Source organism: Antennarius striatus, chromosome 4 (genome assembly GCF_040054535.1).
Source record: "Antennarius striatus isolate MH-2024 chromosome 4, ASM4005453v1, whole genome shotgun sequence".
NCBI classification, from domain to species: domain Eukaryota; kingdom Metazoa; phylum Chordata; class Actinopteri; order Lophiiformes; family Antennariidae; genus Antennarius; species Antennarius striatus.
This window is the reverse complement of record NC_090779.1, coordinates 23,052,738-23,070,957: the sequence shown is the minus strand read 5'-3', so window position 1 is coordinate 23,070,957 and position 18,220 is coordinate 23,052,738. Positions and strand designations below refer to the sequence as shown.

The window sequence follows — 18,220 nt, the reverse complement described above, 5'->3', positions numbered from 1 at the left end:
GTGTGAGAAGTAGGTTAGCATTAAAACTCAGAAGTAGGACCTCTGCTGCCCCCTGCTGCTGACCTCCGCTCCTACAACTGGTCACCTGCATCTTAATCCAGATTATGTACGGAGGAACAATTTACTGTAGAAATAATAATACCAACAAAAAAGTACACGTTTTATACTTTATATAAAAGTTTTTATTTCTGTGTCATAAATGTTTTTAATGGAGGTGAAAGAGGAGCGAATGTTGACCTGCAATTAAAAAAAAGGTAATCTCACAATTGAAAACGATTGGCAGACAATTGTGTTCTCACAAGAAACTGGTTGACATTAAATTTATTTTCAGACATCAGTGATAGTTTTTATGTTTTCTTTGAGAGACCAAATAATTAAGGAATAAAATAGCAGCTGCACCCTTAAAGGATAAAGCAGTACAGAATGATGTAAAGAAAGAGATGATAATGTTTTTTATTCCTGGGAATATTCACATTCCTTACTTAAAAAAGGGGACTAAAATTTAAAATCTCTGCACTTTTTAAAATAAATTTAAATAAGAAGTATTTTTTTTGAAATATTTTCAATTATATTTATGATTAACATTATTATTTTGGAATAAGAAATTTTTATTAATGTCTGCACGATTCATTTAGGCGAAAATTGATTGATCGTGTTTTGAACTTCCAGGAAAAAAACAAATAATTGAACTAGAAAATATTTAGAGAGCACAAAGCTCCATCTAAGAAACTCATCAATACAAACAAGTCAACAGAAACAGTCAGGGAATAGACAACTCCCGGCATTTCTGAATTTACGGTAGCTACAGCGGGACGTGCACGCTGAGCAGACCTCCACTAGGGGGCGCTTTAGCGACATTTTTAAATGAATGCAGTTCATTGAGTGAAATGTGAATTATGACTAGAATATATTCACTAAAGTCGCTCAGCGCCTCTTTTCTCTGCCCTACATTTCTGAGCGAATTATAACCACCGGAGCTGAATCTATTCAGAAACAGCTCCACTCCGCTTCATTATAGCAGATGCTCTCTGCCTTGTGGTTTATTTGAGGGGTCTGCCCACACAGAGCGCTCAATCCTCTCCACTTACACCCGATCAATAGCACTATTCCATTTATACAGCCATGACATCATGTGAAGGCTGAGAAACGCGCCGCCATGGATGTTATTCTCGTCAAATTTTAGGCAACTTTGCATAAAACAAGAGAATATTATTGGATTCTTAGTCTTGTGTTTCAAACTGATTCTCGAAGCTTCTCATCGCACGGGAACAGAATATCCCAAGGTGGAAGTCAAAGCTTTTCCTTAACGTTTTTGGAGAAGTGAGAGGAGATGGAGGCCGGCCTTTGGAGACACATGATGCACACAGAGCCATTGTCTCATCAGGATTAGTATTCAGCTCACTTTGCGGGCCTCGCCAGGGCCAAAGCTCAAATCGATTCAATATGGTGGCTGGAGGGGGACAACGGGTGCAGCTCACTAATACATCCAACACTGGTCTAGACATGAGACGCAGCTCAGGAGGTAGGAGAGTGCTGCAAACCCCAGCAGAGCAAAAGCAGTTCCATTACGGTAAACTGTTAGAGGACTTGGTGGGTGAGGGTCTATCTCTGACCCCAATCTGAGGCGCGTCTCATATCCCAACTCAGACCCACATCGGCTGGAACTCCTCACCAGCCCAGGAGACCAGACTGGGCCAAGGTTCTTCTTCCCATCTGGTCCAATCTGGGGTTTTAGGACGAGACTTCTGACCGGGTCAGAAATGGTTCCAAACAAACTCCCTAGACTATTCAAAAGACACGAGATAGGCTAGAGGACTAGGGTAAAACAACTACAACAGCCAGAATGCATTGCACCCTACGGGTCTGTGATGAAACAGGAAGTAGCTAAACAGTGCACTAGAAAAAAAAATCTGGAATGTATCTGAGAGGTAAGCCTCTGGGTTATGTTCAGCATTCATTTACAAGAGAGGAACAACATCAACTGGGTCAGACCTTTTCCTTCTTAGCCTTTCAGAATAAAATCAAACTGTTTTTACTGCATGTAACCAATAAAAAAAGGAAATAAACAGGAATAAAAGCCAAAGACAAGCCAATTCATCGTCTGGTTCTTTATTAAAATTTCTACAGGAACAAAAACCAACACATTCCTGACTGGAAGCTTCATTACCTGCTGGTCCCGACTGGCTGCAGACGCCCACCTACCACATCCGGTTGCTTGATTCCGAGGTTGTTCTCATTGGGGAAGTATTGCTGCCCTTCAGGGAAGGCAGTAGGTTGTATAGTTATCTCCTGATTGGGCAAAATCACTACCCTGAAACCACACAACCTACTACCTCACCCCGTTCGAACATCAGAAAGGTCCGGCAGGTCGGCTGCTGGAGGGCAGCGAGGCGGGCAGGAAGACGTTTAACTTCTAAATACAGTAATCACAAATAATAAACCACTGAACAAAATCTACAAACATCAAACGTCCATAAAAATTCATGATCTTTAAAAAAAAAATAAACAGGCTAGACAGAGGAAAGGAAACCAGGTGAACGCAGCCCAGCACACATCACAGGAAAAACATCAGTCCGACAGATTGTAGAACAATGTTTCTATGGAAACCAACACATTAGCATTGGCTCAAAATTTCAAATATAAAAATCCACACCTGAGCAAAGTTTGGTGAAGCTACGAGTACCTCACCAGCATAACTCAGAGAAACCGACTGTTCTTAAAAGAAATATGGTTTCCATGGAAACGATAAAAATCAAACTATATAGAATTCTCAATACCAACTCGAGCTATGTATTGTAGCTGCTAGCATGTATAATTTGCTAGATGCGGTCAGGACAGAGAGTCTTATGACTCAACAAGGCAACGGCTAATGCCTTTGGCTTCGAGGCTACAGCTAAAAACTGTTGCTGGATTTAGATTTCTGAAGCAGTTCTCCTTTTTTTTTTCTTCAGTTTTCCATCTTCTTCAGGTTGTTGAGGCGTAGGGTGTAGATCATCATTTATCTGGGTCCAAGGATTTAATATGTTTTACGATAAAGACGCTAACCTGCCACAGCCCCAGAAACATCTTCTAGACCGGGAAACTATTTGTGCAATCATGAAAAAGATTAAAAAAAATAAAACAGCAGAAGCAAACTTTCTTGAAGGACCTACCTGCTACCTGAGCAGGTGATCCCGATCCAGGAGCTCCAACGTGTGAAGACATTACAGCCACTTCAGGAAAGACAGTAAGTTGTATAGTTATCTGACAGGAAGGGCGTGACCCTAAAACTATACAACCTACTACCTCACCCCAAAGGACAGTCCGTATAGAGTTCCCCGCCGTTCCCAATTCAGTCACGCCGTCCGCTGCGACACACCTCCGTGAATAAGGAACAGCAGTTATTATTCACAGAAACACACACATACACACACACACACACACACACACACACGCAAACAAACACTCCGTCCTCCTCCGGGACGCCTCGGCGGTGTGACAGGAGTCGGTACACAATGACGGTCGGGTCAATCGGTTCAAGGCTCTAGCTCAGGGGGATTCAAATATCTCTCCGCGAGGCGTGCATGTCGCACGCAAATTGTATAGCCAAGGTATTTCCATAGTCAAATGTTTAAGTACATAACATAAAGGGTTCGGTGACACAGGTGATTTCACTGCAGGTCAACCTCCAGGCTGGTTCAGCTTCCAGGTTTTGTTAAACTTTGTTTTTGGGTTTGTTTTTCCATCAGGTTTACTCAAAAAAACCCTGAACGGACCGACTGTGACGGTTTCCCTTCTCTTCTTTGTTTGTTCACACGGAGCGATGGAGGGCGGGACCACGCCGCCGCTCCGGTGTGTAATTCTAAACGGAGCGATGGTATCCCTCTAGCGAATAACACGTGATGTTCAACGTAGCGACGCCCGCCGTTTGGTGTGAAGTCTACAGAGTGAACTAACATGAGAGACGGTTTACTTTCCAGCCCACATGACGGTCAATCTCTTCCTCTGATTGGATGATGAGGAGCCAAAAGCAACGCGTTCGCAATTTAAAGACAATTTCAGGTTGAACTTAGCTGCCGACTGCGACTAGCCGCTAGCTACGACTGGCTGCTTTCTGATTGGTCCGTGTTGTCGGTGGTTTTTACTACACAACAAGACCTTCACTGCATTCACGAAACCTCAGGTGAAATCTGTGGGCCGGGATTGGCCGATACAGAACCCATTAAATGTGGATGCCTATGGGGACATTTCCCTTCATAATTAGAGCATAAAAATAATGCGTAACAGCGTCGCACTTTGAACCAATACGTGACCATAAAACCTTTTTCAGATATATTCCAAACGGACGACTTCCATGCGATGAGGTAGAACCTGCTATAACACATCGAGAACCACCGCTAGGCTAAGCTAAGCTAACAAACGCTTCTGGTAGCACATCAGACTGCAAAATAATCTGCGCTGACTCGCTTCCCCCTGCATTTCCTCACAGGGGAGTGTTAACATAATTCACTGGTGCTGACAGAGGTGTCCCGGCACACATGTGTGCAGCGGAGGGCTAGCGCCGCCGCTAACGTTTCTCACCTGCTCTGCAACACGCCAACCCCCTCCTCCCTCAACCCGTCGAGGTCATGTGGAAACCCCTCAGAGGCGAAACGTGTTTGTCCTGGAACAAAAGAAATGGAGAAACACTTCAACACAAGGAGTTCTGGATGCGGGGGGGGGCGGCTGATTGGAAACACCCTGGAGGCGGCTTCACCGAGTGTTTCTGACACCCCGGGGAAAACACATCGTCTCACTTTGCTTCTGATTTGCATGTGGTTGTGTGCATTTATGCGTGTGACCAACGCTGTATGGATGTTTGACTGTTACACAGTCATGCAAGGTAATCTCTGTCTGCACGAAGCACTACGCTAACGCCGCTCTGCAACGCTAGCCCAGCACTGACGGCACCAATGTGTCCACTCAGGGTACGTATGCACCAACACACACACACACACACACACACCAAACACACCCTGCAGGTTGCCTCAGGGTAAAAAAGTAATTTGATATTGAATCCTGTCACTGTATGAACTTTGCATATTTTAAACACAACTCAGATTTTTAAAAAAAATTTTTTTAACCTTAATTAATGTGACACAACTTTCAGTTCTTTACAGGTTAGTGTAAACACAAAGTCGGTTTCAAATCAGATTCGAGTCCCATTCATGCCGTTCCAGACTGGAAACGGATTTGTTGTCGTTTGACATAAAGATTTTAACCTGTCTGGTGTCAAAAACACCATCGACTGAAGTTTATGATGAATAAGAATTAAATTACGGTATTTTCTATTAGGCGCATCTTCAATGGATGCCGTATCCCAAATCATTTTCATATATAAGGCCCACTGGATTATAAGGCGCACTGTCGGTTTTTGAGAAAATAAAAGGCTTCTGGGTGCGCCTTGTAGTGCGGAAAATACTGTAAATTCAGCAGTTTTATTAAATGAGCTCGAAGAAGAACGGTCGATGCACGTCTTGAGTATCCTGGAGCCCACAGTGTGGGGGGGGACACAGTGATCACATCAGGGTGTCATGATGGAGGCTAACAGCTAATCGCTGGTAACAGTAAGGAAATGATGAAGAAAATCAGAGGACGAATAAATACTCAGGTCACTACCATGACAACCAAACAATGAGAATAAAGCCAGAGGTCAGAGGTCAGACTCGACTTGGGCAGGATGAATTCCAGTAGATAATCGATGCTAACGTTAGCAGTGGCTTTGATAGTGTGTTATCCATCAATGTGACCCCGATGAGGTTTGATTCGTCAGACGAAGATGCACGTTAAGAAAAACCACTTCACCTCCAACCGCTGCAGAACCCTTTTTACACAGAACACAGAAGCAGTGTGTCCATGTGACTCAACGTGTGGCGTCACATGACACTGGAAGAGTGGGGGGGGGGGTCGGACTTCATAAGGTAAGGTCAAAGCTGACTGGATGTCCTCCCGTCTAATATAGTCGACGAGCGCCGGGTCCCGAGCGCCCGGGAAAGATATTGCTTTCAAATGAAGCCAGCTGCTGTCATCCAGTGACAGAGAAGTATTCACACTCACACAGTAGAGGAACACACACACACACACACACACACACACACACACACACACACACACACACACACACACACACACACACACACACACACACACATGCACTATAACTATAAACGCCTCAGCTGGTTCACCTCAAAACTCACTCGTCCTAAATTTGTGCAAACTCTGCATCGTTGGTAACCGATACGCCGCACCATTAGCCGCTCAGGACGCGCCGCTGCAAAGTCCTGCTTTCTGCACCTCGTAGTGGCACCGCGCCGCACGCGCACACGCACGTGTGCACGCACGTTCACACGAAAAACGGCACAGATAGGCTTCAGAAACAAAAGGCCAAACATGATGTTGATTCATCCAATCAGGAATTCACAGCTTCCTTCAGAAGACGTTTGAGTTCAATCACACGCCAGTCTGGGTGACTGTCGATGGATACTGAACTTTCACTGCAGCGATGATGATGATGATGATGATGATGATGATGATGATGATGATGATGATGATGATGAGGGCTGTAACCTTGTAACCCGACCTCGGGGGGGGGGGGTTCTGGCGGTCTGTGGTCGCTTAGCGTGGCGACTCGTTCGCCACAAGGAGCTGAGTCGGCGCTATTTTCTGTAAAATCTCAACTAATCTGAGTGAAAATCAAAAACATGACCATTAGGTTTAGTGCAGCTGCAACTTGTGCTTTAGAATAGATGTTTAAACAACAACAACAACAACAACAACAACGGTTGAGCTTTATCTTCCAGCCAAACGCCAGATTAATAGTTTAGAAGCCAACATTTACTCATGCTTTTACTTTGAAGGGCCCGGATTAAAAACTTCTCCAGCTGTAGGAAACTTCCCCTCAGATCCTCCAGCGGATCGCAGGAGGACGCGTGTTCCATGTCAGACGTGTGTGTGTGTCGGGGGGGGGCGGGATTATCTTCAGTGTACATTCATGTCCAGATCGACACCTCGTAACATTTATAACGGGAAGCGTAGCTTCTGTGCCCCCCCCCCCTCCACAGGCTTCTCTAGGTAGCACAGTAGGCACGACCCATCTATTTATACCAGAGCCAGGGGGTGGGGGGGGGCGGAGTGGGGGAGGAGGAAGGAGGGGAGGTGGGGGTGGGGGGGTATGGGCAGGTCCTGTTACACATGCCAGGGGGATGGTTGGGGCAATCCTCGGGGGGATTCTGCTCAAAGTCAGACAGGCTGACCTCCCCGTCACCTCCGCATGAGGCAGATATTGAGCTGTGTGTGTGTGTGTGTGTGTGTGTGTGTGTGTGTGTGTGTGTGTGTGTGTGTGTGTGTGTGTGTGTGTGCAGTGGGAGATCAGGGAGTTCGCGGGTGTATCCTGGGGTGTTGAATGTACGGTACAGTATGTGCCTGTAGGTCTGTGCATGCAGAGATGTAGGTATGCATGAGGACTGTATGCACATATATAGGTGTGTGTGTGTGTGTGTGTGTGTGTGTGTGTGTGTGTGTGTGTGTGTGTGTGTGTGTGTGCGCCTGTCAGACTGTTAGAGGAACTGGTCCCAGTGAACTGCCCCCCCCCTCCACATACACACACACACACACACACACAGCAGGGTCATAAACATGCCAGGTGAAACGGGCTGGATTAGGTAACCCCCCCACACACACACACACACTCACACACACACACACACACACACACCCCAGGCCCCATCTTTAGAGGTAAAGAATGACCCCAATCATTGTAATGACAGGGCGCACAGCAGGGGTCACATGGACCGGTCGCCCCCCGCCCCCCAGCTGCTTCTCATCTCTCACACACGGTGTACAGTCTCATGTGCATGGACAGACACACACACACACACACACACACACACACACACACACACACACCCTGTTGTGTTTCGCCGCCTGATGCAGAGGAAAGACTCTCAGAAACGCCGCCGGTGGTGATCACCTGTGAAAACGGACGCGTCCCATTTTTGATTGACGGAAAATGAAAGTCAGGACATTTTTAAATTAATTAATTTTTTTTACATCAGGATAAGAATTCACTAACGTTGAAAATTGATTTTTATTTCTTTTCTTCCTCTCAGACCGAACTGACAATCGTCCCATTTCAATCAATCAACTCACGACTGGAATAAATATCTGTTACAGCAACAGAACACAGTTCGTCCGCTGTCAATAGTCAGATGGGGGGGGGGGGGGGGCGGAGCTTACTCAGGCTGGGAAAGGGCAAGAGGAAGGGTACACACTGGACAGGTCGCCAGGCAACCAGTAGTCGCGGGTCAGGACGACTAAATGTGCCTGAACATGTTCTGATACATAAAAAAACAAACTGGTATTTTCCCATAATGCATTATGTTAACAAACATCTACATGATGCTGATAGAAGCTGGTGGGACGCGCTTCGCCACGTGGCCCCCGGTGACCTCGAGGGCCCCCTCCATGTGCTGGTCTCCAGCCCCGAAACATCTGTGTTCCCAGCTCCGCTCTGCCCCCCACCCCACCCCCCCCCCCCGGCTCGGGCATTGCCCCCGTCAGGCTGCATCTGTCACCAGCTATATTTAGAGGGGGGGGACGAATACTTCCCTCCCTGGATATGAGCTGGAGCTGACAGACAGACGGGCGGCGGAGGCAGACGGGCATCGCCAGCGCGTTATCTCTGGGCTGCAGCTCGCCGCGCTCATTAGCAGTTAGCCTCTACAGCTCCAGATTCGCCGCCGGCGTGACGCGGAATATCCGCTAAACTATTCCTCTGAACAGATTTAATATATTTCCATCCTATAGAAGGATAATGAATGGATTCTGGTGGATCTGAATTCGCACGTCTCTCTGCCTGTGAGCGCTAGCGTCGGCGGCGAGCGTGTGATATGTGACCATGTTGCACGGCCATCTGCTCTATATAGCCGTAAACAAACGCAGGCAGCCCAGCTTTACGGGACGGCGTCCAAGAGGTCTGTATTCACGCGCTGCGCTAGATACGGGCCGCCGTTACGCAAGAGTCTCCATAATTCATCCACAAATGCAATATGGAAGCCACTGTGTTCCCCCCCCCCCGCGTGCTAACACATAGTCAGATTAAGAGGTCCAGGTGAGGGGGTGTTCAGGAGCAACGGTATTTCACAGCTGTAGTCTAAACAGGGTCCACAAGAGCCGGGTCAGACCTAGCATTAGTAGATCTTGATGGACTAAATTAGAAATATATGGTTCAAAGCTCTTTCGCAGTTTGATGGTCTAGATTTAGGGCCCACATCTTTTTTTTTTTAACTTCAAAAAAGTAGTGCATCCCTGGGATGCGCTTCAAAATACATTTATACATCCGATACTGAAGTGTTTGCATCCCAAAACCCATAACAGAATATACTTATAGAAGACGTATGCAAGGATTGAGTTTTGCCAATAGTATATTACTCAAAACTTAACAAACTGTTAATTTTAATGATTTTATTAATAATTATGTCGTAACTGTTTAAGTAAAAAGAAAAATAAGAGTAGTATTATATATTATTTTTAGCAAAATGTTAAAGTTGGGTAGTCATTCTTAAAAAAAAAAAAAAGTTGTAGAAATTTGCATTTGCATGTAAGTTGCATATTTAGCCACTATGAGCTAAAATATTAGCGACACTCTATGAAGATAATAGCGCGTCTATATGGAGAGGCTGAGTGGGCGCTGGAGGAACAGATGGATATCGAGTTGTAAACAGGCTCTAAAAGTAACTTGTGCTTCAAATACAAATGAAAGGTCAAACAACAAATCTTCAAATGTCAGTTCTCACATGCTGCGTCCTAAAAGCTGAAGGATTCTGGGTGAAAAGACGCCGGCTGCAAACTTGACGTGTCCTCCCGGGGTCAGATGAGGAGGATTCTAATAGCATCTGCACATGTAATCAAACGCCTGGCACGTGGAGCATTCCAGAGCCGCAGGCGGCTAGCTGCCGTGGCTGGGGCGCTAGGGCGCGGCTTAGGGTCACCGAGTGCAAGATTCAAGCTCAGCGCAGACTGGAAGGGTGTCTAGAGGAGTCTGAGGGGGCAGGTTGTCTTGTTAAGGGTTGATGGGGGGCTGTTTGGAGGGGAGATGGAGGGTGGAAGGAAGTGGTACCACTGGAGGGGAACCACTGGTGTCAACGACAGGCCTATGATGTCCAGAGAGGGGAGGATGGGGAGGGAATAGAAGGGAGCTGTTCTCCAACAATCACAAACCTGTTCCTTCTCTCCACTTATCTTAATTTTCCTTGAACCAGGACTTTAGTTGTACCCTCTAGTTCTACCCTGTACTTGCACCCTCTTAGTTATATCCTCTCATTGTACCCTCTAGTTTTTCCCTCTAGTTACACCGTCTAGTTCTACCCTCTAGTTAAACACTCTAGTCATACCCTCTAGTTACACCCTCCAGTTGAACCCTCTAGTTGTACCCTCTAGTTGTACCCTCCAGTTACACCCTCTACTTGTACCCTCTATTTACACCCTCTCGTTGCACCCTGTAGTTGTACCCTCTAGTTCTACCCTGTACTTGCACCCTCTAGTTCTACCCTGTAGTTGCACCCTCTTAGTTATATCCTCTCACTGTACCCTCTAGTTCCACACTCTTGTTCCTCCCTCTCTTATACCCTCTTTTCGTACCCTCTGTCCCCCCTGCCCCTTGAGGTTCCTCCCCCTACCACCAGACTACTTTGCAAACAACACACAAGGAGGCAACGAGGATCTGGGAAACAGGAAGTGGAAGCCATGTTCTATTAGATCCAGTCCCTGGCAGGGACCGATTGGACGGTTGGAGCTCCACCCTTCTCCTCTGAACACGAGCGCTAAAGATTTGCCTCGGAGTGCCGCTGGGACAACTTTCAAACGGGATTGATGTGACATGATTCAGTCTATGAGCAGCTCGCACCCCCGGAGGAAGGAGGGAATAAAAACGTGCAAAATGGTGCAAATTCAACTTCTGCAGCATCGAATTAAAGATTTCATCTCCTTTAGTGAGAAGCAACACAGTACAACAACTTCAAAGTAAATAAATAATACTAGCATTAAATCTACGTCTCATTATGTTACTTACAATTCTGCTGCATTCGCCCTTCCCTCCGTTTGTCTGCAATTTCACTCAAAAACGTTTGTGCCTGGGGGGGGTGGCAAAAATCCATCTCACCGCCTGCAAGAGGGAGGAAAAAGAAACAGTGAGAGTTGAAGGGTTAAAGGGCGGAACGGAGGTGGGAAGAAACAATCGAGGGTCAGATCGGAGAGGCAGCGGCGGCCGCGGGGCTCGTCTTTGTAGCCTGTTTGCTAACAAGCTCGCCCCGCCGCCGTGACCGGCCGAGAAGCGTCATTAGCGGAACACGTAATGCGTGTTCCGCCAACACTCCCCCCCCACACACACACACATGACCACCATGCCCCCGACCCAGCCCCCGGCCCGGCGGCGCCCGATTTCTGCATACATGCTTTCGCTTTGGCACGCAACATTCCTGGAAACTGGCGGCGGCGGCCTGTGCGTGGGCGAAGTTCGTGCACTTGCGAGCGTAATTAGCAATCTTTTACACGTGCACACTTTGGGGTGAGGGTGAGATGATGATGATGAGGGTATTAATGAGTGTATTTGTGTGTGTGTGTGTGTGTGTGTGTGTGTGTGTGTGTGTGTGTGTCTTCATGACAGAGAAACACTGGAGGTGGTTGTGAAGAGCAGTGATGGTGATCCTCCAGCTGACCGCAGCGGCTGATGGGTGATAATTCAGGACAAGCACACTAATTGCGGCGCAGGACGGGGCCCCGCCGAGGAAGGGCCCTTTATATACCGTTGCTATGGGCTATAATTACAGAGCAGCGCGTTGGCCCGCCGCCAGCACATGTTTATGCGCACATGAGAAACCCAACTCCTCCGGCTGGCCGAGGGAGCGTCACGCCGGAGCCGTGGACTCACTGCCCCCCGTGGGGTTGATGATGACTCATCCAGTAGGAACAGAGTGTAAAGTGTGTTAGCTTCCAGTAGCGTGTTAGCTTCCACATAGTCGTCCAGGGTGGTTCTAAAGGAGTCGGGAACATCCAGAACCTTTAAAAACCACCTGATGACATTGTCAGATCTAGAACACCCCGGTCTGACCTGGTGATCTAGATGTTTTAAACTTCTCATGATAACAGCTAACACTGATCCAGACTGACCCGAGATCAGATTGGACTTGAAACAGATTCAGTTAGGCATCAAACGAGATGCGGGTCAACCAATCAGGGGACCCGACATTCAGTCTGGATGAAATCCATCCTGATTCAGTTGCCCTCATTAGAGGGCTCCATTAGAGCCCAAACTGAGTCTGATGGATCCACCTCTCCACCAGGTCACCTGAAAATCTAACAGGAAGTCAGCATCTTTCTACCAATATATTCACTATCTCTCCTCTGGACATGTCCAAACCATCTCAGTCTGGCCTCTCTGACTTGATCTCCAAGACCTCTAACATGTGCTGTCCCTCTGATGTACTCATTCCTGATCCTATCCTTCCTGGTCACTCCCAGAGAGAACCTCAGCATCTTCATCTCTGCTACCTCTAGCTCTGTCTCCTGTCTTTTCTTCAGTGACACTGTCTCTAGACCAAACAACATCGCTGGTCTCACCACAGTTTTGCACACCTTTCCTTTTATTTTAGCTGAAACTCTTAACATGAAAGGAAAGGTGTACAAAACTGTGTAATGTATAACGCTGTAATAAAAACATGTCTTATGTTTAAAAAAAAGTAGAAAATTAGTCCAGATCAACTTCAGAATCGGATGCTTTCTTCGCTTTCAGATGCTCCATCCTTCCACCTGGTTTTAATCCATCACCTAGTTTGTGTGTGAATGATGGGACACAGTCCAAAAAAATTCATTTTGTATTCTTAAAAAAAAAAAAGGTAATAGGACAGTAACTTCAGGACAAAAACCCACGCGGAGGATTTTTTTTTAGTAATCCTGCAAATAGACAAACTTGAAGGCAGCAACTCCAGAAACACAAGTTATATTCCATCCAAATAATTCAGGAGACGACCAGAGCCCCGAATGCCGCCAATTCAGTGATGAGGTGGGGTTGGGGGGGGGGGGGGACGGAGGGGATTTACAGTATTTTGATAGTGGAAGAGTTGCAGGCGAGGTTTTTCAACACTTCCAGCTCCTGCTGATGCTGCACTTCTTCCCCGACTAAATTGCCCTGGCGACGGCGGAAGCCAAAAAGCTGCAGAAATATACGAGAGCTGGGGAAGAAAAGTTGAGTGGGTGCAGCGTTATCTGGAATATCGCTTTGCCTGGCAGGTAGGAAAAGAAAACGGAGCGTCTGTGGCGATGCGTGGTGAGGAGAGAGAGGGTGAAAAAGAGAAGCCACACTTTGACCTCGGCCGTGGGGTTCATGATGAAAATCGTTTGTCGCGCCCTGGAACTCCCCTTCCTGTCCAATATTCTATCAGAACGTGGCTGCCGGTTGGTGGATACGTTGCATGTGACACTCGCAGCTGAGATCCTGATTAATAAAGGGAGAGTAAAATGGCCTCCGATCCGTGGCCGTCGGCGGGGTGACGGACTAATGGCTTCCACCAGACGAGTGACGGAAAGCAGGTTTACAGACGCCGCCGCCGCCGTCGTCGTCCAGTAAGGCTCCGTCATTACTGGATGGTTCTGCAGGAACTGCACAATATGTGTGTGTTTGTCCCTGCCAAACCTCTCCCCTCTCTGTCCAGGCCTGGCCTACTTCCTACTGTACTCTGCAGCCGTCGCTATTCCCGTTCCGGCCTCTAGCGGCCGCTGTCGTCCCGAGTCCACAGCCTGACCAGCTCGTCCCACACACACCAGATCTAACAAGTCCTCCACCTCCAGGACGTTCAAAATGGTTTTTCTGACAACTGATATCTAACAGCCCCGGGAGCAGAGGCCACCGTAACCGACGGCGACAGCATCACAATCCCGTGCAGAATGGAACGTGACCTTTAGACGCACGGCGCTGCCAGAGAGGCAATCGTGGATCCGGCTGCAGCTGCGGAGGCCTGCTGCTGCTGACCTGTTGCACCGTAGGAGTGGCTTCTGCACCGCTGCCTCCAACGCAGGAGACACACAACCGCAAAATGATCACGTTCAGATCAAATTTAAACAGATTTTAAATTGCATTAAACACTACAATTTCCAGATCTTTAATTTTCCCACAATAGAGGAGGGGGATTTCACCTGCCAGATGGATTCACAGAAAAACTGATGAACAGATCCGTGTGAATTATCAGGAGGGTGGAGGCTGGCCTGGAATTTAATTTAATTTCTGGCGAGGGTTTGAATGATTAAAAAAAAAAAAATCTTATCTAGAATTTTCTTCACTTTTTTTCTGTTTTATTTTCTTAGGTAATTTTTGGGATCTGATGAAAAAGATCAGGGAGGTTTAAAAGTTTGGTCTCTGACTGTGTTGGACTTTGAACAGATCCAAATAAAAATCTGGAGCCGGCAGAATTAAATTTACAAAAGCAATAATGTTGAACCGTTAAACTGTGTGTAAACTGTAAATTTTGTACAAGATGTGACTGAAAGAAAGGGGCTGTTGAGCCCCGGGGGGGGGGGGTGTCGATGTTAGGAGATAAAAACATCTCTGCATCTTTTACAGAACATCTAATCTCTCCATTTCTGGTTTTGTGGTTCATTTTGGGATAATTTCCTCTGAACAGAAAGTTTTTAGTTTGATGCATAAAATTCATAGAAAAAAAAAGATCCATCTTAAAATAATTCTTCAAGGTTTTTTGATAATTCTGCAGCTGCAGTCTAAGTTTCATGTCCTGGTAATGGTGCTCAAAGCGCTGCTTTATTATTTTCTGGCAGAGCGGCGTCTTTACAGCGAGTTCCTGTCTTGGCCTCTTTTCTCTGCTCCAATCTGGATTTCATATTAGCCACAAGGAAATTGGACAGAAATTAAAATATCACAGCAAACTCATGAAGGAAAAGCAGCCGGAGCGCTGCGCCGGTGCCTCGCTGCTGTCGCACCGGTGACTGACTCACTTTCACTGTTTGTTGCACCAGTAAGAACACACAGAGCGCTGGCTTATGACCCAAACCACACACACCATGCTTCAAACGTGTGTGTGTGGCACAAATACCTGCAGACACACACAGGCCTGTAGAGCTCTGCTGCTCCACAGGACAGCACGCCTCACAACAAGACACGAAAACACACGCCGCTCATCCGCTAGCTGCACCGGCTAACGCCGTGAAACCACACGGTGGACACACACACACACGGACACACACACGGACACACACATGGGTACTCTTGTTCATGCTCAGAAACATTTTGGAAAATAAAAAAATAGACATTTCTCAGCATAATAGATTAAATTCCTCAAACACACTTTTTTTCCCCTACATTTATCCGACACACAGCTGGAAAAATGTGGCATAAATCTAAAAATTGAGAAATGCGGTTCGAAATAAATAAATAAAGTATTTAAGTATAAGCTCTGTGATGTTTTTAAAAAAAAACACTGAAAATTTCTAAGACTTAAATGTTGCTGGGGAAAAAATCGGCTTGAAAAAAAGATTAAATGATAAATAAATTTAAACATTACAGAAAACTCAAGACAATTTACAAGCAATCAGAGAACGAGCACACACACACACACTAACACACACACACACACACACTAACACACACACACACACACACACACACACACATTGCAGATGTGAATCCTTGTACAATTATTCTCTACACTAAAATTCTGTAAAAAAAACAAAAAAACCCAAACATTTATTTTAAAATTTTGTTCTAGAATATTTCTTATATTTACATATAGTTTTGATTCCTTCTCAGGCAGCTTTAAGACAGCTTCTAAAAGTCAGAGTTTATTCTCTATAGAATAAATTAACAGAAAGGATTTAGTTCTGTGGTTAAAACGGATTATTTTGTCTGATTTTGCCTTTTTGACGTATTTCGTATTTTTTTTCCTTTGTGCACAAAACGTTTGGAGGTGAAATGTTTTGCCAATCGTCCTGGATTATTCTGGCGAAAGGAAAACTTTTAAATTAAATTAAATTATACCCACAAAAAAAAAAAAATCAGTATTAGTTCAATCAGGTTCAGGTTCAGGTTCAGATTCAGGGTCAGGGTCAGGGTCAGGGATGGGGGGGGGGGCTGGTTGTTCCAGCTGTAACCTGCATCTTCCCTTCAGCTCTTCAGCTCATAGAAAAACACAAGATTATTATAAAAAATCCTAAACATTTGGTTTGTGAACCGCAAGGAAAAAATGTTTTTTATTTAAATGTAATTAATTTAAAAAAAAAAAAACGAAGCCGATAAAAACACCAGGACAGAAAATACGTTCACTACTGTTAAAAATAAATCAGAAACTGCCAACCTGCATTCAAATTAAACACCAAACGTGCATATCGGATTGCGTGTTTGTATTGTGTGTGTGTGTGTGTGTGTGTGTGTGTGTGTGTGTGTGTGTGTGTGTGTGTGTGTGTGTGTGTGTGTGTGTGTGTCTTTGCTGTGCAGCTGAAGTTTGCCTCGGTGCAGAGAAATGCCTCCTTGTGAGCTGCAGCAGGCCGTTGGATCGCTCAGGTATACTTTTACACAGAGCGAAAATAGTGAAAAGCTCCTCCACCGCCTCCTCTTCCTCCTCTTCCTCCTCCACCAACACACGGCCATCTGCCTCCCGACATGCAACCTTCCCTGGACCCCCGCCATCCAGAGCCAAAGGGCCTCCGGGTGGAGGAGAGGAGGCTCTGCCAGCTCCAGTCATGTGTCCACTGCTAGCTCAAATCACATCTACATCCACTATTTCCTCCACATGGAGAAGATGGACCCGACTAATATCTGGAGGGGGTTGAATAAAAACACCCCTTATTTTTACACACACCCTTAAAAGCAGAAATTTGCCCGAAAACGACTTTAAAGAAGCTACAGTTGAAGTAAAATCAGCGATTCCTACGCTTTTAGTCGCCCTTGAAGGCAACGCCACTACAGATTTCCAGTCGAGCTGCGATTCGAAAATGTATAAAACAAAAAAACTCCGACATAAAGGACCAAACCGCCCCCGTCAGGAACAGATACATAATCAATAGTCATTTTTGACTGAATTGATCGAGGCAGGTTTTGCTGCTCGACCACGTTTTGTTCCTGCGTCGACTCAAAATCAGGGAATCTTTTTAATTTGCATCCACAATTTAAAAACTGGGATTAAAAGGAGCTTTAATAAAAATAGATAATAATAAAAATATATAAAAAATAAAGTCCGATCCTGTTTTTTTGGGAGGAAGGAAAAAGAGACGCACAAAAAAAAAAAAAAAGACAAAAAAAAAAACATGATTTAAAAACGAGAAGCGAGGCGTTCGGCTGCTCCTTCTCTGTCGGTGGAATAAAAAAAAACCGGGGGTGTGGGGGGTGTCGGGGTGCGAACATTTGTAATAAATTCATCGGAGACGCTTCGGAAAACGAATTAACGCGGATAAAGCGATCAGAACACGACGTACCTCAGCTCACGCAGCGCAAGCGCCCCGTATGGAACTCCTCCGGCACGGCGGCCTTCTCATCCGCTGATCACCACTGACGGGGGGGGGGGGGAGGAAGAGGAGAGGAAGAGGAGGAGGATGAGGGGGGGGGATTACCCTGAAAGCCATCTCTGCACTATTAATAACTTCTGCATTACTAAATTACAGCCAGGTTTTCAGAAGTTGGAGGGAATAATCCACGCCGCTCGAACGGCGAACGCGGCGGCGCCGACGTTCCCGAGTCCAAAAAGAAACTTTTCACGCGTTTATCCTCCCGTTAAATCAAACGTAAACACCCCCCCCGCCACCACCACGAAAAAACATGTCCACGTATTAACGCAAACGTTACTCACCAGGATGCGGAATCCGAGCAGGAAGGAGCGTTTGGTGGGTTTCCCCCCCCTTTTTTTTTTCCTGAAACGCTCCGGAGCTCCAGCGCCGAGCCGGGGGTTCGGGGGGTCCGGCGAGGCCCCGAGACAATAGGAGGCCATGAGGCTGCCTGTCTGGAAGGCTCCGGCCGAGCCCGTCTGCTGGTTAACAAGTCCCTGAATGAGGAATGTCAGCGAACACACCAGCAGCATGTCTGATGCGTGTAAATAGTCCGGTCCCAGTCTCTGCTGGAACATGAATAATTCAGCAGTCTATATGTTGACCCCCCCCCCCTCCACAGCTGCCGAATGCCTCCACTATAGCAGAAGTGTGGCAAAGTATT

At 46.4% G+C, this 18,220-nt stretch overlaps 1 long non-coding RNA gene across 2 annotated transcripts; it reads right to left on the bottom strand.

The window, feature by feature from the left end:
- Positions 1 to 2,102: 2,102 nt before the first annotated feature.
- On the bottom strand, positions 2,103 to 18,160 carry LOC137593891 (uncharacterized). Of its 2 annotated transcripts, XR_011035186.1 has the most exons (4): positions 17,862 to 18,160; positions 11,087 to 11,179; positions 4,561 to 4,642; positions 2,103 to 3,358 (listed from the first exon to the last, which is right to left on the bottom strand). It is a non-coding gene; the product is annotated as an uncharacterized lncRNA (long non-coding RNA). The 2 variants fall into 2 exon arrangements; XR_011035185.1 differs by having other exon boundaries at positions 2,103 to 4,642.
- Positions 18,161 to 18,220: the final 60 nt, after the last annotated feature.